Below are 24,217 nucleotides of genomic sequence, written 5' to 3' on the forward strand. Positions count from 1 at the left end.
TCTCAAATTTTAAAAGTCAGAATTATAAAGCAAGTATGGGGTAAAAATGTCAACACTTTTCTAAAATGTCCTCTCTCTCAAGGTCAAAAACTCAATTTGGCCAAAATGTCCTCACTTTTCCAAGAATGTCCTCACTCACTTTGTCCCCACTTTTCAAAAGAATCGAATGCTCTTCAATTCAAACATTCAAGTTGGAAAGTGGAGACTAGTTAAATGTCCACAAATTCCACAATGTCCTTACTCTCAAAGGCTAAAACTCAAATAGGGACGTGCAGCTTTATTAGCATTTGAGTTTGTTATGGCTTGTTAGAGTCCACTAAAGCATTCACTAGTCTTCCTGAAATACCTTAGCAAGATGAGTTGTTTACGTTTATTTGATGTCCCCAAATGCACAAAAAAGAATATAGAACAAACAGTTTTTTTTTTATGCAACTGCAACAGCTGAATAAAAGGGATAAGAAAACAAAGAATAAAAAAAAACAGAAAACCAAGATGACAGATGTAAAAGAAGCTGCAATAAAGGTCAAAATGTCAAAACAAACTCTGTTGAAAATATTTCTATTAGTGCATAACACAAAAAGAAACAAAAGCCAGACCCTAAAAAGACGATTATGGAATTGAATGTTTACATTAGACCATCTTTCCTACGGTATGTCTCACCAGCTTTGAGTATAAGGAGTCACTTTTACTTCTCAAACATCACTCTATTTGTGAGACATCTGTAAAGTCTCATATATTTTCCCTGTGGCACGTGAATGTACGTACTGTATGTGCTACATTTTGCAACTTCCATCAAATGGCTTCACTTATCAAGATAAAATGCTCTGTTCTCCCACACACTTAGGAGATGTACATCAAGATGGTGAACATTTGGAAGTACTTTTCTAAAAATAGAGTCCCTGTTCAAGATCCATTGGACATAGCTAAGCAATCATTCACATTAAACACTTACCACACACACAGCAGAGGACATCTTTCATTCACATTAAACACTTGTCTCATGCAGCAGAGGACATCTTTCAGTCTCTTTTTCTTACGGCCAAATCTGTAGATCACTGCATTTTTTTTGTGTGTGTGTGTGTGTGTGTGTGTGTATTCCCCCACTGCCTGTCCTGACTGAAGAAACTTTACACTGAATAATCTGTGTCAGTGAATGCCACCTTTTCATTTATAACACCATGAGATCAAACGCACAACTGCAGAGGGAACAAGACATTTACCAGCAGCTTGAAGGGGTTCAAGGCGAAAACTGTATGTGTTGCTTTACAAGAAAACATCACACTGACATACCTTTACAATGTTATATCTCATTAATATGTGCATTCAGCAGATATTTTGTTTTTATAGGATCTGTATTTTTATCAACAATTATGTTGAAGAGATTTTAAACCTTCAATAATATATATCTTTTTTTTTTAGTTTATTAATCTCTTAATACTTGTTCAGCTTGCTCTTTTATGTGCCTTTATGGACAGCAGTGGCGTGGTATGGAATGGAGGTAAAGGCTATCATCAGGTTTTACTCTCTCTAGGGGGGGGGGATTATTGACAGTAATAAAATGATAAAAGAAAGAAAGCCTTATTCTTCAAGTCTTGTAATTTACTTTACTGGTGCGCTTAATATACTTTCAACATGGCTTGTCTACTATGACAAACAATAGGGATCCCCTGTATTTCCCAGAATGCCTATGAAATATACTGAAAAAAACACAGACTGGAAAAAAAATATACATAGATTTTTTTTTTTTTTTCTTTCCCAAAACCACATTATAGCTATCTGGGGAGAAAGATACAGTATGTACACATATACAATCTAAAGCACTCACATATGACATCCATATTACTTTAAGATCTTTTTGAGTCATTGCCGAAAAAGCTGTCAGGAAAATAGAAATTCTATGAGTGCTATCATCTCTCTGTTACCAGGTAATCCACTGAGAATTCCACAGCAATTTTCAAGGTTTAAATTATTTGCAAATAATGCATCAAACCATTTGTGAGTCATGTCGTATACAGATCCAGTGTGTCATCAACAGGATATTTTCCAAGGCTGTTAAAAATAATATGAAATGTAATTTTCTGTGTTATATCTATCATTTCAATATAATTCCTCAGGTTTGCAGTTATTATGTAGTTTGGACTTCCCTATAGGGGTTAATGGTTATCAGAGTCATTGTTTTTCAAGCATAGCCAAGAACTACTGTTCAACCATTATCTTGGGACCCAGCTCAGTGACCTCAAAAGCATGTGTGTCTGGATGTGTGTGTATGTGTGTGTGCACGTGTGTGTTCATGTACAACGTGTGTGTGTTTGTGTACATAACACACCTCTGCCTGGGATTTTGTGCATGTGGGTGCAGCAGTCTTATTTTTTTTTATCTCTTTTCATCCTGTTTTATTTAACAACCGTAATTGTCTCATCATTGGTGTATCTTGTTGTTTAATGAACTGATCTAAATGATAATGGCAATGTAATGACACCCCTCAATAAATATTTAATCTAACCACAACATGCTCCGTCACCTTGAGAGGGCCGGCACAGAAAATGAGAACCCTTTCAATTAATGCTGGCCAGGATGTAGCTGGTTCTTGTGTACTCATTGATCCTGCTGTATATTAACTAGCAGTGTTGCTGCATCGTGAGACTTTGTTGACATCTGTGTAGGCCTGCCTTGAAGAGTGCTCTACGCATTGTTAGCTCTAATGGTCACATTAGTCATTTTGCAATGATGGTTGCCTTGTAATAATTACAGTCATTATGCTCTTACACTGTGAGGCTGCAACTTTGAAGGTCACCTAAAATGAGTTCTATTCCAGCTACACGATACAGCCATGAGGCCCCTGCTCACCCTGGAGGATCCCCCGTGGTTGCTGCTGGCAATGACCCCAGACTGGGCTGTCTTCCTGCTGTTGTCACGGTTCCTGCTGCTGCTATAACCTCTGAACGGCGACCACTTCAGTTGAGCAGTGGGTCTCACAGAGGGTCTAGCAGACATGCTCAGCGGAGAGAGCCGTTGTGCAACGCTGCCCGTGCTCGTGGTAGGATCATCCATGGTCTGCCACGTCGCGGTCAAAGGCAGCCGAACCTTCTGCTACCCTAGAGCCTGTGTTAAAGATGTAAATAGCTCTGCCAAATAGTTGCTGAAAGACCACCATTCTGCTTCTGCCTTAGTTGTTCATGTGGGCACCAATGACGTACATCACCAAAAATCAAAGATATTGAGGGGCGATTTCAACTGTCTTGGGGACAATGTGCTTGACTTGGGTAAGCAGCTGATAATTTCCGGTCCACTCCCTTTCCCTTGTTTCAGTGATGTTAAGTTCAGCTGCTTAAAACAGCTCCATATCTGGCTTAAAGGCTACTGCAGGAGTAGGGATATTCCCTTTGTTGATAATTTTTCAACTTTTATAAACTGGAGCGAACTTTTCAAACCAGATGGTCCTCATCCTAACCAGGCAGATCCCATCTGTTGTTCATGAACACTGAACAAACATTACACTCCTGCAAGGCCTTCACCTTGTGATAGATTGTCGGTCCGGATTATTACATTTTTTTAAGTAACTCAACTGATGACATTTCCTATTAATGTAGTAATTAACAACAGACCAAAGTCCAGTAACAAGCAAATAAGAAAATCTCTGAGATCTACTTGCTTTCTTGTACATATCAAGCCTTCTCTGTCTGATCCTGCTAATACTTCTCCTGGCACTCTGAAACTTGCACTACTTAATGTTAGATTTCTAGCTAAGAAGACTCTCATTGTTCATGACATCATTACTGCTTACAAACTGGACTATATCCTACTGACAGAAACCCAGCTTCATCAGAAAAAGAGTCGATTAAAACATCACTGGCAAACTACAATTTTGTGCATTGCACCCGGACTATTAGGAAGAGCTGGGGAGTTGCTGTTGTATATAATGATATTTTTAGCTGTAAATCTGGTTCTTTTGGCAATTACCTGAGTTTTGAATATTTAGGTCTAGTCATTGAATCTGTATCTCCTGTTGTGTTATCATATTGGGTGATTTCAATATTCATGTTGATAATAGTAATAACTCAGATACAAAACAATTCATCAGTTTATTAGAATCATTTGAATTCAAACAGCATGTCACTGGGTCCACCCATTCAAAGGGTCACACATTTGACCTTTTCCAAAGGTCTTGTTATTACAATAACAGCTGTTCTAGATGTTGCAATTTCTGACCATTATTGCATATTTTTTGATGTTATATGCTCCTTTGAACAGATAAATATTGATAGATTCTTTAGCAAACATTACATTATTTGTAATACAGCTAATATATTTATTAATGGTTTTTCAAAGTATACATTACCCACCTTGCCATCATGTGATGTCATGGTGGATAATTGCTCCAATGTCTCAGATCATTGATCATGTTGCTCCTGCCAAAACTATAAAGATACGTGGACTACCAAAAGCACCTTTGAAAAAGAGTGAAAAAGTACAGATGGCAAAAAGAATCTACCAGAGAGTTGAATTGAAATGGAGAAAAAACAAATTACAAGTGAGATCTTTAAAAATGCACTTTACTGTTATAACAAAGATATGAAATCATCCAGACAGTCCAAAATTTCTCAGTTGAGTAACAATAATCAGACTAATACCTAATTCTCATTCTCTTCAGTTGCCAAACTGATTAATCCATCCAGATCTACCCCTCAGGAGTTTCTTTCTATGACCAAATGTAATGAATTTGCAGTTTTCTTTCAGGAAAAAGTCTGTCATATTAGAGATAATCTATTAATTTCTTGTAGCAATACATCTGGCCCCTTGTCACTGTCACACTATTATACTGCCATGGGCTCAATGTCTACATTCTCACCTGTTAACTCCAGAAATCTGGAGGAAGTAATTCAGTGCCTAAAGTCTTGCACCTGTTCTCTTGATTCCATCCCTACCAAACTTTCAATTCACAATATATACGAAACATACCAGTCAGATCTCAGAGCAAATCATAGCACTGAAACAGCTCTCATAAGAGTAATCGAGATCAACAGTGACTCACTGAGAATTTCCATTTTAGTATTGCTTGATCTCATTGCTGGCTCTGACACCGTTGATCGTGACATTTTAATTCAATGGCTTCATGATTCAGTCAGCTTAACAGGTCCTGTACTTAACTGGTTTTCATCCTACTTAAAGGACAGGAGCTTTTATGTTCCAATTGGTAGTTTTAAATCTGCAGAAACGTTTTCTCTGGGTTTCGACAAGGGTCAGTCCTTGAGCCATTGTGCTTTAATTCATACATGCTCTCGCTTGATATCATCATAAAGAAACATAATATAACATTCATATGCCGATGACACACAGTTGTAGATTTCACTTTCCTCTGGTGATCTTAGTCCTGTTAACAATTATACTAGTAAACTGTATTGGTGATATTAATTACTGGATGTCCAGAAACTTTTAAAGCTGAATACAGACAACACTGAGATACTCATATTTGGTCCTAAAAATCAGAAACAGGCAGTTTACTCACACTTGGCATCACCGTCTTTGAAATAGGAGGAAGTCAGAAACCTCGGCATTGTTTTGGATACTGATCTCCATTTTGAAAATTACATTAACAATATAACTGCGTTTTATCATTTAAAAATATATCAAAACTCAGAACATTCATATCGCAAACTGACTGTGAGAAATGAAAAAGAAAAGAAAAATGCAGCAGCCAGAGTCTTTACACATACATGAAAATTTGAACATATTACTCAAGTGCTGAAAGCACTTTATTGGCTCCCGCTACAACACAGAATCACCTTCAAAATCCTTCTAATCATTTATAAAGCACTTAATAGTTTGGCTCCTCAGTACATTTCTGACTTGCTCACTCATAATAACTTAATCAGGCCTCTCAGGTCATCAGGCGAAGGTCTTTTAGCCGTACCCAGAACACGATCCAGATCTGGTGAGGGTCCCTTCAATTACTGTGGTCCTGCTCTCTGGAACAGGCTGCTTGCTGACCTGAGGTCCATCACAACTGTCTACATTCAAAAGCAAACTCAAAACTTTTCTATTTTCCCAGGCTTATAGTTAAGTACTGTGCATGTGTGTGTATACCTGTATGGTAGCACTTGTTTCTTGTACAGTTGGTGACATGTGCAGCTATGTGATGGGGCAGGGATTTTTTTTTGTGTGTGTGTGTGTGTGTGTGTGTGTGCTTTTTTTTGTAAAGCACATTGAGCTTACCTGTAATGTAGTGGGCTATATAATTAAAATTGCCATTGCCATAAGGCATATCTTTCTTGCTCTAACTATTGCAATTTTACAAGAAAACAATGTTCCTCTAAGGGTCATTTCTTAATTGGATATATACAGTATATAGAAATGACCATGTCCTTAGTTGTCAGTCTAAACTTATGGGGATCTATAAGTTCATGTCCTAGTTACAAACAAACAAACAAAAAAGATTTTAAAAAAAGACATACCCTCTGAAACAGCATCATTGACCTTGAATGGGAGTCTCACCTTATGGACACTGGTAGTTTTCAGGGCATTTTGTCAGGATGATATGGCAGGGAACAATTTCTCTTTTGCTGAACTGAAGAAAAACTTTGGCGTAAAAAACATCTAAGTTTTAATGTTCCATTCATAGTCAGTGGTGCAGATCCAGAAGTGAACAGCATTATAGAGTTTTGGCCCTGTGGTCTCTGGAATTAAGGCTGTTAAAGTGCCCAGCAAGGAAAGGAGAATAAAAAAAAAATGTACAGTATATTGAGAAGATGGTACAAAAGCCTGTGTAAACATAACATCAATAGACACTGCTATTGTTCTGTTATCTGTAGTTTCCAAAGCTATTTTGATATGATTATATGATTTCTTTCACTCCTATATCATATCGGTCTTGTTTGGAATGACATTGGACTTGGTGAACCCCTGCATACTAACACATGCCTCAAAAACTTTTTCAAAAATTATTTGATACAATTTAGTGCTATGGATCAGGAGAAACTAAGCTGATGTTTGATTCTTGGATTCCTCATTTCTGGTGGAACCTTTATACCTCATTTATGTTGCATTTCTGCCTTTAATCCCACAAATTAACATGGTATTACCCAAGTAAGGTTATACATAATCTGCATGTGGTCATGGATGATGTCATGGCTAAGTTTGTTTCACCTTTTGGCTTTAACATTAATATGGGGTGAATAACTTTTTTAATTATACTCTTGAGAAATGCGCAAGGCATTGTTTGTGGACCACACAGTTACATTAGTGAAGTAAATTGCTATAAATTTGTCCCATCCAGGATTAATTACAATTTTTATTCTCTATGAACTGAGACAATTTGTAATTAACATTTGACCTATGTGCTCCTCAACCTTTCAGTGTAAGAACTAATTCATGCAAGCTTGTCCCATGTAACCTCATTAGATCATTGTGTATGTGTGTGTGCGGAAATGTGGGTGTAATTGCTGGATGAAAGGGCTAGTAATCAAGCTGTACAGCCAGACTCCCAACCTTATACTCAAATGACACCAAGGCTGAAGTATGCCAAGGGAATGTCTGGTGCAACACTCTAAAACATTTTAGTGCTTCTGGAGCTATACTGTGGGTAACAGTTTAAGGAAAACAACAGTTTATCACAATTTGGGCTTTATTTTTGTAGCTCTGGCCATTGGTTCTGGGTTGCCAGTTGTGATAACAATAAACTCATCAAAGTAATTGTTAAGATCTCGGTATGCATCAACATCAGTTGTGATTTTACTGCTTCATTTTGTTTTCCAAATAGATCTGATTTACTTGGATGTTTTGTTTAAAGATGGGATGATCCTCTGAACGCTCACTTGTTACCCTGTTGGACCTACTTTTAGCACCTTAAACACAGATTTTGGGTGAGCACAGAGAAACTTGCCCACTTCACCAAATAAATGTGAAAACAGCCTTCTAGTGCACATATATCATTCTGCACAGCGAAAGTCAAACATGAAGTAACGATAAGCAAAATGGATTTTTGAGTGGAGGGAGACTTTAAGATTAACAGAATTGTCTGAATGTATGTAAAAATGTATCTAAGTAATTCTATACATATCTAAATTTAAACATATCTAATCTAAACCTGTCTCCCTGCACATTTAAAAACATACCGTATCTTTCATTGTCTCGACAATGTTGATGCCACCTTTGCTTCCACTGGGGTCCACCTTTTGATAAAATGTTAAATCTCCGCACCAGTGATGATGTAAGTCTGGTCTCTCCTGACATGAAAGCATTATTTGTTTTACTTTTATCTGAATTTAGAGTTTTGTCACGAGTATTATGCTTTTATTTGTAATGTTTTATCTGGGAAAAAATGCACAAAATCAGGTGATAATGACCTTGCTTTCATTTCTTCTCTGAAGAGATGCTTGTTGTGCAGTTCACACACTCTGTGTGACACAAGAAGCATCAATAATATGCTGATCCTCCGCTGGTCAATGGAGGTGTATCATCTGATGCCAGTACTTCAGATTTTCCCAGAGACCAACAAGCTGAGCAGATGCATCTGATGTGTGACAAAAAAGAAATTAAAAGTCCCTCACTAGCAAACTGTCTTGTTTATTATTGATTTTTGCCATCATCTCAAGTAACCTTAAAAGTACAATTTTGTATTGTTTCCTAACAAAAAATGATCATGATATATGTTCAGGGGATTCATGAGGTTGTTGATCAATACCAATGACTCAGGAAATACTGAGCCAACTGCTGAGATTTATGGCTATCACAAAGGACTTTCTAGCCAGCAATCACGCCATGTCTGCGCTAATGGAGGATAAAAATGCTGTTTACATGTTAAACAGGTTTCTATGCAGCTAGGATTTCCAGATTATCCACATGGAAACAAACAAAACAATCAAACAAAAAACTCATCTCCTAAAGCTCCTCTCTTCTCCTTGGATATCATCTGGTTAGGATTTTGCATGGTCAGGTACTCTGTTGGGTTTTAGTAGGTTAAACTCCAAATTGTAATAATGTATTTAGTGCATCAACGTAATCAAACAGGCAATGCAAACATGCTTGCAGTGGTGACTACACATGTATTGTGGTGATTTATTTGCAGGGAACAAAAGGTTTACAGTAATTATTGGGTGTTGGTACATAATTGTTATACAAGTACCAACTATGTTCTTTAAAACCAAGAAAGAAAATATCAATTTTCATATAGATCCCCATTATTATGGACATAGGTCCATGCTATGACAAAAGATTTCAAATTTCAGTGCACATATATACACAAAAATATACATGCACACACACACTGCACATGTACATATAGTATCATCCATACTGCTATTTGTAATGATTGAATGTGTAATATTTACAGATTCTGTTGTAAATTTGATTCTATTTTTGTTTGTTTGTTTAAATTGTGATATTCAGTCAGTGCATACAATGCCATGAACATGTGTGCAATATAATACAGTTCAATGTCAATGAGATGTTGATTTAAAACTATGGCAATTGGTTTCCATTACATGGAAGGCACACACATTATGCCTGTACAGTTCATACAGTCCTGTATGTCCATACAGGGGGAGGAAACTTTCTAACTACTATAACTAATTATCCTGCTTACTGCTTATGAAAAAATGACATAATTATTTATGTAATTTACACTATGAAGCTAATAAAAACCGTAAAGCCTGTGGCAATCCTAAAGGGACTGCATGATAGTTAAAGTGGTTACATGTTTTTTTTTTTAACAAGCAGATGAACACAGTTTGAACTTCGGCATCATATTAATTTCCAATTAAACAAGAAGAAGAATGTTTGATCTCATGTGTCCATGCTAAAGAAGCTACATTCTTTCAGGAACAGACACCGCAAGATTGTCTCATATTTCTAAAGACAAAATCACATCTGAAAAATGTCTTGTTTTCATGTTGCTCCTTTCTGCAGAGTGTTTGTCTCTTTCCTGATATGGCGATTAATTTTAAAGCTCTATGCAAACTGCAATGGACAAGATTCCCTTGAGGGCAACAAAGCTGTCTTTGATAGCATGCTCAGCACTCATTACTGAAGGAGATGAATATTTAAGACACTAACCATCTGGAAACAATAACCGGAAAGAATAAAAAATACATAGTGTTTATGTTGTAATATATATATTATAACTTGTATTTTTTGTTCCTCCTGAGTCCAGTATTGTTGTGACTTGAGAGCTACCAGCAGAGCATATTTGTATTTCAAAGCTGCACAGTATGCCTTGCAGTTGACTGTAGTCAAACAGAATTATTGTAAACCTTCAAAAACAAAGACTCATCTGCTGTTATCAACCTTTTTCCTTTCAGGGTGAAACACATGGATAAGTTGGAATATGAAAAAGGAAAAGAAAATCTTAATGTAAATGGAATTCAATACCGTTCACAGCTGAGGTGAGGACTATGCCATTACAGGATGACACCTTAACAGCTGCAGTCGAGACAAAAGACTAACCAACTCTGACTGATGGAGGGATGCAGTCGTTAATGGACTCAGAAATGGACTCAGGGAGGTTAGCCTTCATTGTCAACACAGCCATCACACATGTCAGTGATACCTGTTAATGAGAAAGAGAGGTCAGAGAATATGAGGTGAAAAAACAACAGTGAGAACTGTGAGGTGTTGTGCAATAATATTTTCTTCTGGGATTCAGCCTGCATAAAAGAATGTTTAAATGCTCTTACATCTCCGTATTCAAAAATAATCACACTTGAAGAAATGTTTGTCATCGTGTCCTACTTACAGTAGATTTTCAGAGAAAACATATGGGACAATGTCAAACATAACAAATAGTCATTTCAATGCAATGTGCATTGTTTGGTATTGATTGTTATACAGTACAATGTTCATGGTAGATTGTTTTCACAGTTCAAGTATTGTTAGTGTTTTAGTCTGGGTACCCCATGCTGAAGAAAGCTCCATTTATTCTGTGTATGTGTGGTATATTGATGCAGTGCTGGTTTACCAGTCGCAGAGCTGTATGCATTGCTGCAGTGCCCCTCACTGGGACAACACAGTATTCACTGTTATTATATGACAACAAACTATCAGTGTAGAGGCATATCTCATTGCAACATTGGAGACATAGAAAGTAAGCCATTGGACCCTGTGCCATATGCAAATACAATTATAATGAAGCATTGATTTACAAATGCTCATATCAATGCAAAAAAGAAAAGAAAAAAAGATGTTAATGTCTTCTGTGTAATCTAAGTCTCATGAAACAATCTTGTTTCTTCCCATTTCTACTGTTCATCTGTGTAGTTACACAATGTTAAAGAAGCAGATGCCATTTATTATTTATAGTCTAAAAGATGGAGCAACATCTGGCCACTTCAACACTTATAATTCATCTGGACACTGATTAGGGGGTGTGCTAGCTAGCGTCAGCAAGCTAGCAAGCTAATTTCACTGAGAGCAAACGGCTTGACAAATTGAAACTATGTTAAACAATTAATTAACAGAGAATAAACAGGTGTTTGTTGACAAAAAAGAGATGACACTTGTCCACACGTACACCCACTGTTCTCATTCTGCATGCACAGCACATCCTCACAAGCCTGTGTGCAACTGAGCATACACAAACACACACACACACACACGCACACGCACACACACGCACACGCACACACACACACACACACACACACACACACACACACACACACACACACACACACTTGGATGTACACACACATCTATTGTAGAAGCTGAAAAGATGACTTACAGCATGCTAGTGTCACAGCACACACAAGCTTCACATCACAGCTTCTACTTACAACCCACACAATGATAAAAAAGACAATGATGCGACAGGCCTCATGCTGTCTCTTTAGCAGCCTACTTACAATTAGCCAACTGGCAGATCAGCAAAACAAAGCTGTTATTTTCAGAACTGGGCTCCTCTGTATTATCACCAAGGACAGAATGTGATGGCATCTGACAAAACAGCCAGTGAGATGAGCCTCATATTTTCAAATATACGCTGTAATTAAGGACAAAGCTGTGTGTTCGCTCCAAATCGCTCCTGACGTGTAAAGAAGGTAGATAAAAAAAAAAAAAAATTCTATTGTTCCTCAGGCCCATTCTCCCTTTCTTTATCTTCTTTTATCTGTTCTTATTGCCATGTTAAAGCAGCTAACAAAACACATGCTAAAACTAAAGGGAAAAAGAAAAAGAAAAACAAACAAGCCAAGCTCCGGTGCTCTTGGCTCGCCCGCGGATCTCCATCCATCTAAACTTGACTTCATGTTGGGCCGCCCTTGAAAGGAGCATAAGGTGCAATTGGTCCAGCCCACCGGTGTGTTTATTATTATCTTCGATATGGAATGTAATTAATGGGCGAGTGCATTGCGACCTTCTTGGACTTGTAATAAAAGCCTCCCTGCATAGGGTCTGAGATGTGAAAGGTTTTATGCGAGATTAAACAGATTATGATGTGACGGCTGCTAATGAGGGTGACACCGGCTGCATACTTTTAAAGAGAAGCCAACACTGAATCCATTCTTATCACTAAAATGAACATTGATCCCCTCTGTTGTCTGTCGTCAAGGCCAATCACTCGGCCACAGTTGGATACAAATATCACAAAAACCACACTTTGTACAAAATCTGGGATAGAAAGTCAAGCAGGTCACAAGAAAAGGCCCAAGTGTTTGAAAAGTGGCAGATCTTCACCAAGCTTGTGATTAAGCAACAAGTGCTTCAACAATTTTAACAACAAAATCCTTTCATTCTTCATTTTTTTTCAATCAACAAAACACTGTGTATACATGCGAGGGCTGCAGGCACCGACTGAAGGTTGAAACCGAGAGAGAAAAAGAGCCCACCGTCTCAAGAGGGCTTTTGAATGTGAGTAAACTCATCTTTATTCCACAGTCCATTATCAGAGCAGCTTCAATGAAAACCATCACTCCAAACACTCACACAAAACCTCCACACCCTGCATTTCAGCAGTGTGCTTGACAGTGGCACCTGCGTTTTCTCATTATGATGAATAAACAGACCCGCTGAGAGCTAACAATGTCTGCTCTCAATGTACGAGGCTCCTTGGTGCCAAAACACCGGTAAGGGGCCTCAATGTGCTGAATGAGATACAGTATTCCCTTTGGCAGATGCCCTGACTGTAACAAGAGTCCAACTCCTGACACTTTACCTTCATGCATTCCTCCTTTATGGTAAATATTTTACCACCATGCTGACTAGCTGACTGCAGTGCTGAAGTAGTAACTAAAGGAGTCCCCTATAGTTTGTGGCACAGGAGCTGCCAGAGAGCAAAGCTTCCCTCCGGTAAAAGCAGCCTGACTACCAGCCTGTCAGAGCCAGCAGATGACATATCACGGCAGGGAGAGAGGTGTGAGACACTGGGCCCTGTGAGCCGGAAGATCTGGAGCTGACCCAAGTTAGACGGCTCATCCCTGACTGGGAGGAAGGTTGGTTTACACAGTTTCAGTAAGCATGACTTTACCTGACTTGCCCAACACTAATGGGACCACCCCTAAAACAAAAGCTAAGTTTGGACAGCCCTGAGTTCAAAATACTTTGATTCATTGATAGATAAACAATATTTATTTTCGACATTTGGTCACATCGAGGCTTACAGAATGTGGATAGAATCTGCAGAAATGAAAAAAAAAGGAGATACAATAGTATGAGGTTCAGACAAGGCTAAAACTTGAAGTCCCCAGTCAAGCTTTAAGCTAACCATTGCAAGGACATTTTCACACAGGTTTGACCTACACAAGAGTTGCTATTGGCGGATTATCCTGTCCACAATGCACTGAGGGGAATGCTTAACCAGGGTGGCACAATACAGCACAGCTCAGGATTCATGAAGCAGTGAGAAAAGATTCTGTATGACAGTAAGTGTGGAAGGACATCTGACAAAGTTGTATGCTATAGGGAATATATGGCTATTGATTTTGCCAGCACAGTCTGTGAAGGAGCTCTGTACCGTGGAGGGCAGTCAAAGGCGTGGACTGATACACCCGATGTTAGCCTTGAATTCCCCCGAGGTTTGACCAACACTATGACTATGTGGAGTTAGGTCTGGTAGAGTCTCCAGGAAGTCATAAGCTTAAGACTAAATGAGAGTCAAAGCAAAAAGAGTGGCCAGAGAAAGGCAGGTATTTTACCAATGTCAAAAATGTAACCAGTTTGCTTGTTTAACAAGTGTAGTTTGCTCTCAAAGAAAACAGGACAAAATATAAAACATTTAAATTGTTATTTTAACATTTTGAATTTCAATACTTTTGACAATTTTTAAGCTCCTGACAGCATGTTTTCAATCTGAAGTATTTCAACATTAAATATTCATAAATGTGCAACAATAAAAGCTAAAATTTCTGTGCACCACTTGAGTGGTGACCTTTTTCCCAATTCCTGCCCACAAACCAGTGAGAGGAGCTTAAAAAATACAGAGTCTTTTCGTGTGAAATAAACAAAACAGTTCTAACTTTGGCCGGAAAGTGTATGTTCGTGTAGGGCGCCGTCACTCAGAGTAAGAAGCTAATTAAGAAAGTTGTTTTGCTAGAGCCTTTTAGTATCAGAGTTGATGGACAAGTCTAGACTGAATCCTACAGACCTGAAATCCACTGTGTTTCTCATTTAATTGCTGCGGGTTAAACTGCTGAATCTACTTTACCATCTGTCAGGTTTCATGAGGGCTGCCACTGACATTTAAACACCTACTGTACTATACCACATACACAAGGGCGATGTCCCTTGTGCCATTAAACCAGGTTGAGCAGACGGACAGAGCGCTGGTGTTTTCTCACCACAAAAGGTTTAATGTCAGGAGACAAAACTAGGAGCTGATAGTGGTTAGAAACACATCCACATGTATTTAGGTCAAGAAAATATTTTTTGGTGCCAAAAAGTGCAAGTTTTCCTTATAATATCTAAGTTTTATCCTGATTTCCTACTAATTCCTACTGTATAATGTCAGATTACAAAATGAACATTACTATTACTCAATACAATAACTATGAAATAAAATAAAGCACCATATGTCACCTATAGAAAGACAGATAGAGCATTTTTATTATTTTATGTCCAATGATTTACTAAAGAGGTATTTGTTTTTAAATATATACAGCTGTTTATTTCTTTCTTTTTTTTACTGTGCTCAGATTTTTTATAGTAAAATGTTTGAATTACTCAAGTTTCCCTTGTATATAAGACCTTACTCCCAGTGGGATTTTCCTGATTAGATGAAGGTTATATATACTTAGGTGTAAATATAAGGCCATCAGATAATTACTTTATACTGTGAGACCTGACTAACAAAATAAAATGCAGCATCTTCAGTAGAAAACTGCACTCAGCACAAGCACAAGCACACACACACACATACACACACACATACACCTTGCAGATCATGTGGCATTGGGTGTCATTACTCTCAGCATCTCAAGATGCCCTCAGGTCAGCTACAACAATCTGTTTATGTCTCTGGACCGAGTATGTGTTTGTGTGTCTGTGTGTGTGTGTGTGTGAAATGGAGAGTGAGAGATGGAAGAAGGCTGAGAGACAGTGAGAAATGGAGGAGGAGAGAGAGGAAGAATAATGAAAACTGTCAGTCCATAGAGGGTAACACACGACTCTCCTAACACTCTGTCCTGATTCTAACACTTCTAACACTTGAAGTGAGTCTGACATTCAAGCATTCAGCCCCCAAAATTATAGAGTGCAGTGCTCTAAGCATTTTTCATTGGCTGTTTAGTCAATCCTGTCAATATTTTTTACCCTGCAAACAGCAAACTCGTGTTTAAAATATGTATATTTATATAATAATTACAATACATTTTGCAGAAAAGAGATTATACTGGCTGGTCAGATGATACATTCACAAACCACTTTCCAGTTCACATGTTCTAAAAGAGTAATAAAGATGCATTCACCCTTTTTATAGAATCATTTTGCAATTACTGACATAGTTTGCATACACATTTCTGCAAAGGTGGCAGAGGTCTTTTTAGTAATGATTTTACACTTTTATGCTTAATTTTGCTAGGTGTTAGTGGTTAATTTTTAATTTGTTAGATGCATGAGTTTGAAACATAAAGATAGACCTATGTTTAACAATGACCCAAAATAAATTGATTGCTGAAATCAGCCGTTATCTCACTTTTTTACACACCTGCAAAACTGCTGTGTCACCTCATCTGGGAGGGTAATTTGGGGATAAACCCGTAGTTTAGATATACAGTGCATACAAGAATCATCAATTCTGTAATGGAGTTTGGTGTTGTTTGTGTCCTATGTGCTATTCTCATTTGGCCTAAGGGTGGCAGTGTTGATTTACCGTTTAACTGCTCGCCGCTGAGGTCTACCACCACCTCTATTCTGACACTGCTGTGTCCCAGAAATGAGAGACCACATTGACATACGGTGAGGTCATAATTCACTCCTTTGACAAAGACGCAGGATATCATATTTAAAGGAAACTTAAACCTAATTCTCACAATAAATGTAAATTAAAAGCATATAAAATCATTTGATTACCCTGAATCTCGACGCAAGAGCCTTTTTTTAAGGGTGTGGGGCAAAATCATAAGAGCATCAAGTACCTCTCCCAGTGCGGTGTTATTTCACTCTTCTGGATAATTGTATGACTTTGTAGAGACGTATACAGTGGTTGTCAGGCAGTGGAAGAGGCTCTTGAAGCAGCTAAAGGCAGCACACAGCAGGGGGCAAACCAGCGCCTAGAATGAAGTGCTGCTCATGGACAGAATGTACTGTAAGAAAAATCATTATATTGTGTATATATGAATATATATGAATTCCAATGTATGTGTTGAATGACGGCGGATAATACGCTCTCAAAGCTGTCCCACTAAATCCAGTTCAATCTGCTTTTCTCCTAAATTAACCAATTCCTTTAATGAGACATTGAATTCTGATCAAACTTTCATAGCCTGCCTAATTTACAAATCCCTGGTCATTTTCCACTGAGGCACTGACAAGAAAGAGGTCTGTAAGCGCTATTGCGTCATTTACATATTAAAAAGCCCTGCTGCTAAAATTTTCATAGAACATCACCTTTAGGAAGAGAGAGATTTCTGGCACCGTGTTTTCTGTTTGAGAATCTTCCTGCCGAGTGATTTTCAAATTTTCGGTGTCACATCTGTGACTCTGTACTTTGCCAGTAAATGATGAATTGAATTTTGCATGAGCATGCTTATGTAAGTTGGAGCAAGGGAGTGAGTGAGTGAGTGAGGCGGACAGAAAGGGGATATTTTTTCTTGAAAAAAAAAAAAAAAAGAAAAAAGTCAAAATTAATTAAAAAGATATCATCTCCCTACATGCCTCGATGGACACACTGGAGTTAATTCAAACACCTTCCAAGTGTTGACCTTAAATTTCTGTTCATAGAAACTTACTGTGATGAAATTTTATAACCAAAATATAAAATCAAACTCATGAAGGTTCGCTCATCTTGAAAGATTAAGAAATTCAGCGATGCCAAGAATTTACAGTATTCTGCACAATCTGCTGACCCAGCTGGTGACTCTCCTTCACCCTCATAACAAATGATCATATGACTTTTTGACTTTGTGGAAGTAAAATGACCAAACTAACTTTGACTTAGCAGGACATGAATAGACGAGACATGAATATTGCAAGGAAAAACGCTCTGAACAAGGACGCCAATAAAAGCTGCACGGCCCATCTGCTTCAATGACGTATGGAGAGCCATGAGACCACGTAAGCTCTCCCATTGTCTTTGTGTCTCACTACTCTCCTATCTTCGCCTTTTGTAATGGTAATCAAAGATTCGTTCTGAAGAGACACTGGCAACTTTCAGCTTATTGTTTGAAAAGTGGAATTTCAAAGGACTTGTAACAGAGCAGCTGTAATGAGTCCAAAGTTGGAGATGAGTACTGTAGAACAACGTCTTTTCTCTATCTCCTTCTCTCTTCCCCTCTCTGTCATAGTACCCTCCTTAATCACCCTTCAACCCAGCAGACCTGCCATTCCCGCTGCACACACCTCTCCAGGCTGCCAGCTTTCGCGGCCCCAACCTTTCCTTATTCGCCCTTTGATGTATTCTCCAGAAATCGGCGTACCTTGTGTGCAGGAGAGCAGTGTGACAGAGCCTTCCACTCCTCTTTCACTGTCTCCTCTGTGATTAATTCACAAGTCCAAAACAGTAACTTCCTCTGACACTAATTTCCTATGTAACATGACATCTCTGTAGTTGGCAGGGCTGGTAAGGTCCAAGGATGCCTGAATGCTGAATTCTTTCCTGTAATAAATCATTAGCCATTAGGGACCTATATGGCCTAAATGACTTAAACAAATGAACTTGTCTGTTTTAATAAGACCTTCCATTATCTGAACATGTTCTGTCGAAAAGGCAGAGGAATAAATAAAAAAATAATGATAGAGGAGTATTATATTCAGAGAGTCAGGTGTAAAAATAATAAGAATAAAGGTTTAAAGTCTAACTGAAATGAGAATAGTCTTAACTTTTGGTGATAGGAAATATAAACTATAATAATGCTGTGGCTGTTGTGCATGTTTCCCTATTTTTCAGAAGAAGATAAAAACCTGTTTGGTTTGGCAGGAGCCAGCCTTGTCAGAAGACGGGCTGTCAACTTCTGTGGTGAGCTGCTGACTGAAGAGCATCAGTCTATGATTGTTAATAAAAGACATGTTTTCTCTTTTTTTTTTAACAAGCCCACTTACTGTTAGCCATCCACGGTTAGTGATATAAGCTGTCTGTCTCTTTAAAATATTCAACATTTGGGAGTTTGTACTCCACTTGGAAAGTGACAGCTACTGCTACCTGCCTTCTACTTGCTGAAAGGAAGCTAGTAAACCCAGCACCGATTCCCAGTAGACGTTACCTTCCTTTCATTTTATTTCAACACCTGCTGCATTATAGAAATGGAGGAAGTCTAGCTAGGGTCTCTTTTATGGCTCCAGTTGTGGTGATGTGAAATGACCAGACTGTCAAACTAACAGCAAAATGCTGTCCTTTAACCCCTGTCCTTTGACAAAAAGTGCTGGATCTGTTTCCAGGCACTTTAAACAGTGGTTATTTTTAACCTGAGCATTCGTTTTTTTCTGTGATGTGTTCACATTTCAGAGCCTACAGCCATTCAGTGTTATAATACAAAGCTTTTAGTTCATCATTACAGCTGTTGTCCTTTATGCACTCGAGCCAAAACAAACTGAACAACTGAACTGTGATGACAAAACACACCATATTAATATTTTTGTACATCCTAAAATAAAATCCAGTACCCAAAAATTGTTCATGTGTGATTTTTTCAAACAAATAAAAGCCAGTTTGGTGAATAATCATATAACAACTAAATTAGCAGAACTTGCTCTACAGTGGCTCACATGGTTTCTGAATAATCTCCATTTCTACAGTATAAATTCTAACAGCACTACAACAGAGTCATGGGAATCCACTGTTACACTGTACTTCTCTTTTAACATAATTCCTGTGCTCACTGTTGTGTGTTAAAAATTTATTTGATTTTAGGTTAAACTGCAGGAGATTTGGGGTTTGCACCTGTGGGTGTTTATTAGAGAGTAACGCAACTGGGATATGATGCTCTACAGTGAAATTGAATGAAATATTTAAGAATATCTGTTGCAATAATAGAAAATCACAAGAAAAAGAAGCCTGTGTTAAAAATAACCACAGTGATCATTTAACCTTTTAATGAGTAGCAGATTTGCAACAGGAGTTAAACAGATCATCCTTTGCCAGCCTATATGTGAAAAACTCTTCAACCTACTGCCAATTAACATACTAAATAAGAGTTTGGTGGGGACTTGAATCTTTGATATATAAACATGATGGAGCCGAAACACGTAATCATATCTGATGCATATTCGTTAAGCACTAGAACAGAATCACACTTCACAACTCCTCATGGCTTTACAGCACTTTAAATGTACAAGAAACGACTCCTCCTTATAAGTGTACGTGATTTTAACAAACCATTTGGACATTGAAATTGTCTGAATATGTTTAAAGTTTGCCTTACAGCAATGCCCTGTTATTTGTTTCTGTAATTTCATTTCACTGAGTAACAAGGAGAGACAGAATGCATCAGTAATTTCATAAATGAGTAAGTTAGAGAATGTTCAAAAGCCTTTAGTTAATAATGAGTTCATGATAAGTTAATAACTGGCTCATATGGAAATAATAAAACCAATAAAAAGTGTAATATTAATATTTTTTATCATGTCTTAACAACTGTTAATTCTCTGAGTAGCCGACTTTAAAGGATGAGTGTGAAAGATTCAGGGGTATCTATTGGCAGAAATTGAATATAATATTCACAAGTATGTTTTACTTAGTGTATAATTACTTATTGTTATTCTGAATTTCAGGTATAATCACCTGAAAATAAGAATTGTTGTGTTTCTGTTAGCTTAGAATGAGACCTTTATATCTACATAGGGAGCGAGTCCTCTTCCACGGAGTCCGCTATGTTACACAGCCATGTTTCTACAGTAGCCCAGAATGGACAAACCAAACACTGGCTCTGAAGAGGACCTTGCACGAGTTTCGCAGTAGGTTCTCCTACACGCTTGGAAGGGAGGGGAGGGTTAATCAGTTGGTTGCAATTGGTAACCTCAACGCTTTATGTCACTAAATCCTACAAGTGGTTCTACTAAGTGTCATTATACTTGTATGCTTCTTTATATGTATTTTTTATTGCATAAACCCTGAGACTCCCCGATGGCCGTCACCATAGCAATGCAAAGTTTATGAGCTGTTGACGACATAAGAGGCTGCAACTCAATACAGAGCAGCTGTCCATTATATTTTGTACATGGCTGACTTATCCGCAATAAAATCACATCACCTGATTTCCTCAGTAACTATAGTCACTATCACCTGTCACTTGAACTTTTTTTCCTGAGTGGACAGTCTCCTGCTTTCTTATGTTAATACATGAATTGCTGTTACCTAGGGTCATCAGTTAATGATCAGGTGTTATAGATAACCTTATACTCCTGTATGAGCATGGATACTTATCCATTTATGCTTGAAATATGTAATTATCTTTGCTTTGAGTGTTAAACAAGGAATTTCAGGAGGCAAATTGTTTCCAAAACAGGAAAGAAAACAAATATGTGTTTGGGAAAAAAGCTCTTCAATTATTCATAACATAAACCTATTAAAGTATAAAAAGATTTAAGAAAATAGAACAGGTCATGTTTCCCTTTGGAGCTGTTTTTATTTAGGTAATGACCATAACTTAATAGCATAATACAATTCTCTAGCTTAGGACTGGCATTGGTTTACTAGATGTTACACTACACAGCTCTTTTTTCTTTCAAAGAAATGACAGATTCACCTCAATGTCCATTTACTGGTAAGTATGGTGATGGAAGGTGGATTTGTAGACTTCTCTGGACACAGAGACCCCGCATAAGTGAAGATGGCAGAGAAATTGTGGTAAATGGAGAGAGTGCATGAGTAGAGGAAACAAATGTGAGTGTGGCTGTGTATGTGAAATGGAAGCCATTGTAATTGAAACTGCACTGAAAATTGTGCAGGAAACATGTGGATTCAAAGAAAAACACAGCAAAGAGCAGAGAGCAGTAAAAAAAAAAAAAAAAAAAAAAAAAAATAGCGTGGGTGGATAAAAGTTATTGTAGAATGACGTCAGTTTTCTGCTCTCTTTCAATGAGCTCCAATTAAACCTGGAGCCAAGTGCTGTACTTCTCTTGCCCTGGCAGCTGCACAGACATTGCCACAAGCATAGAGATCTAGCCTTATCTACTTTAATCCCTGAATTACATTCAACATAAACTTCTGCAATACAAAGTGCATGAACAACTCAGTGATGGAAGAGCCCTGGTACATGAACTAATCTGCTGTTTTTTTTCCTCTGCAGTACCACAAAACCACTGCCAACAAACTGAAGGTGTCTGTGAGGTGGAAAGACAGTCCAACAACATTTTACATATAACTCCAGCTGCTGGCAGACATTATTTGATGGACACAATTTGCATTTGTTTTTCTTGCCAAGATTCACTTAAAAAAAAAAAAAAGTATTTTTCTTTTTTGAGGTGCAACAAAGATAAGTGAGGAATGTTGATGCTGCAAAACGTGCTTTCATTTCACTTTATTATTATTCTTGCTTCTGGTCAAAACTTGTGGCAGGCATGGATAGGATTGTGCAGGTGGTGGTTGGGACAGGAGGGATGTGACAAGATGACTTAAAATGCCCTGCAGCCAGTAATCAGTCATCAGCATTTGTGTCGAGACACTACAATTACCAGAGGGAATGGATTCTGACTATCCTGTATTATGTAGGCCTATACCAAATAAAGCTTACAGCACCTGTAAGTTAATCGATCAGCTATGTTCTGTGTTATTCTACTGGCACTGAACTCTTAAGCTTCATTTGAAAGCAGTATTAAAAGGGATTATTAGATGTTAGAATGTCACTGCTAATAATTGGCTCGAGCCACAAATGTGAAATTCATTAAGCCAATCCTCCACTCCTCCTCTAAATGCAGATCCTTTCGATAAAGCTGCAGGCCCTGATCGCTATCAGACATAATTAAACTGATAATTGTGATTGCAAGAATCCTCTTTGGGCTGTAATTATATAGCAGAAACATCAGATGTTCTTACTGGTCTATTTACAGGCAAATTACATTCATTTATATACAGTGCAGTCTGTAAATATTTTGACATTCACACATTTTCTGGCTCTTTAGTGCAGCATTTGGATTTTAAACAAAAAAAAGTTACTATGAGGTTGATTTGCCAAATCTTAGCTCTCATTTTGGTGTGTTTACATCCATATTGGGTGAACAGCGTATGGATTGTAGCCCTGTCATTTTCCTGCTACACTGTCCAAAAATCTGAGAAAAAGGAGCTACGCGTCCTGTTCATCCAATACGAGAGCACCCTCAAACACCCTTAAAAACTGGAGTCAGCACACACAGAAAATATGTTACTCTCCAAACACTTGCGAGCTGCACTATGATGACGGACTGATAAAAATTCAGTGCCATGTTTCAGATGCCACACATTCCACTCATGATAACACAGCAGATGGTATAGCAATCAAATAGAATTTGAATGCTTTCCTTCTATGTCAAATGCAATAATCTTTTTATAGATACTGCTCCATCACTTTTTTTATTTAGATGAGTGGGTATCTTGCTTCATTTCTCAACTGCCACATTATAGTGATTCAAACTCCCAGCTCACGAAAATTTTAGTGGATTCTTCCTATTTTATAAAAGAAAACATCTTCTCTATAGAGAAAGTAATATGTGCATGTGTTTTACATTTTGAGCTCCAGCTAATCTAAGTTGTTGTTGTTGTACAGTAATTATAGCGTGCTATGGTCAAAGATGGCAACGTCAACTTTACTTCACTTAGGCCCCGATCAGACAGAGCGCTTTTTGCAGGTTGCAAAACGTGAGGCACACCACACTGCCTTTTTTCTTGAAGCCTACAATTTAAAAAGAGAGCAGCTTGCTACGTCTTATTCTTTAATTGTTTCTAGGCAACCAATGAACCACCTGTCCTTAGCCTAACTGTTATTTTGCTGTGAAGTAAACTCACTCCAGGCCTGCTGTTTTCAATTAAGATCATGGTAAATATGGTTGGTTAAGTCATATAGCTCCAGGTATCCAGCATCAGCCACCACTAGTTTATCCTCTATGATTGTTATATCCACTTGTTGTCGTCACCACCACAGAAGGCTTGCCTGTCAATTCATCCAATTGGACAATGGGGAAAAAATGCCAATGATGTCGGACGCTCTTCCAGTTGAAGTTTTTTCAATTCATGCTGCTCAGGGCGCTCCTGCAAAAATGCTAGGTGCAATGAATGGAGAAACGTGAGGCACTCAGCAGTGCAAAAGCAACAAGCAAAAAGCTTCACTCTCATTGAAAACTATTACAAAAAGCTGCCCAGGCTGCTAAAAAGCACTCTGTCTGATAGGGGCCTTATTGTTGATATGAGGAAAGACAAGGTAGTACAGGCCATCAAACAGTTAGATGTTGGGAAAAGCCCCAGTCCAGACAGCCTGCCCCCTGACTTCCATCAGTTGTTAATTGATGAAGTAATAAACCTGCTCACTTCCATGTATAATAAAGGTCTGAACGATGGCTATATGGGGACTCTTTTTATGAAGGTGTTCTTTGTGATTGACTCTAATATAGATAATTACAGACATCTTACCATCTTATGAATACTGACTGTAAAATATTTGCTAAGATAATT

This window comes from Thunnus maccoyii, chromosome 7 (genome assembly GCF_910596095.1).
Source record: "Thunnus maccoyii chromosome 7, fThuMac1.1, whole genome shotgun sequence".
Taxonomy (NCBI): Eukaryota; Metazoa; Chordata; class Actinopteri; order Scombriformes; family Scombridae; genus Thunnus; species Thunnus maccoyii.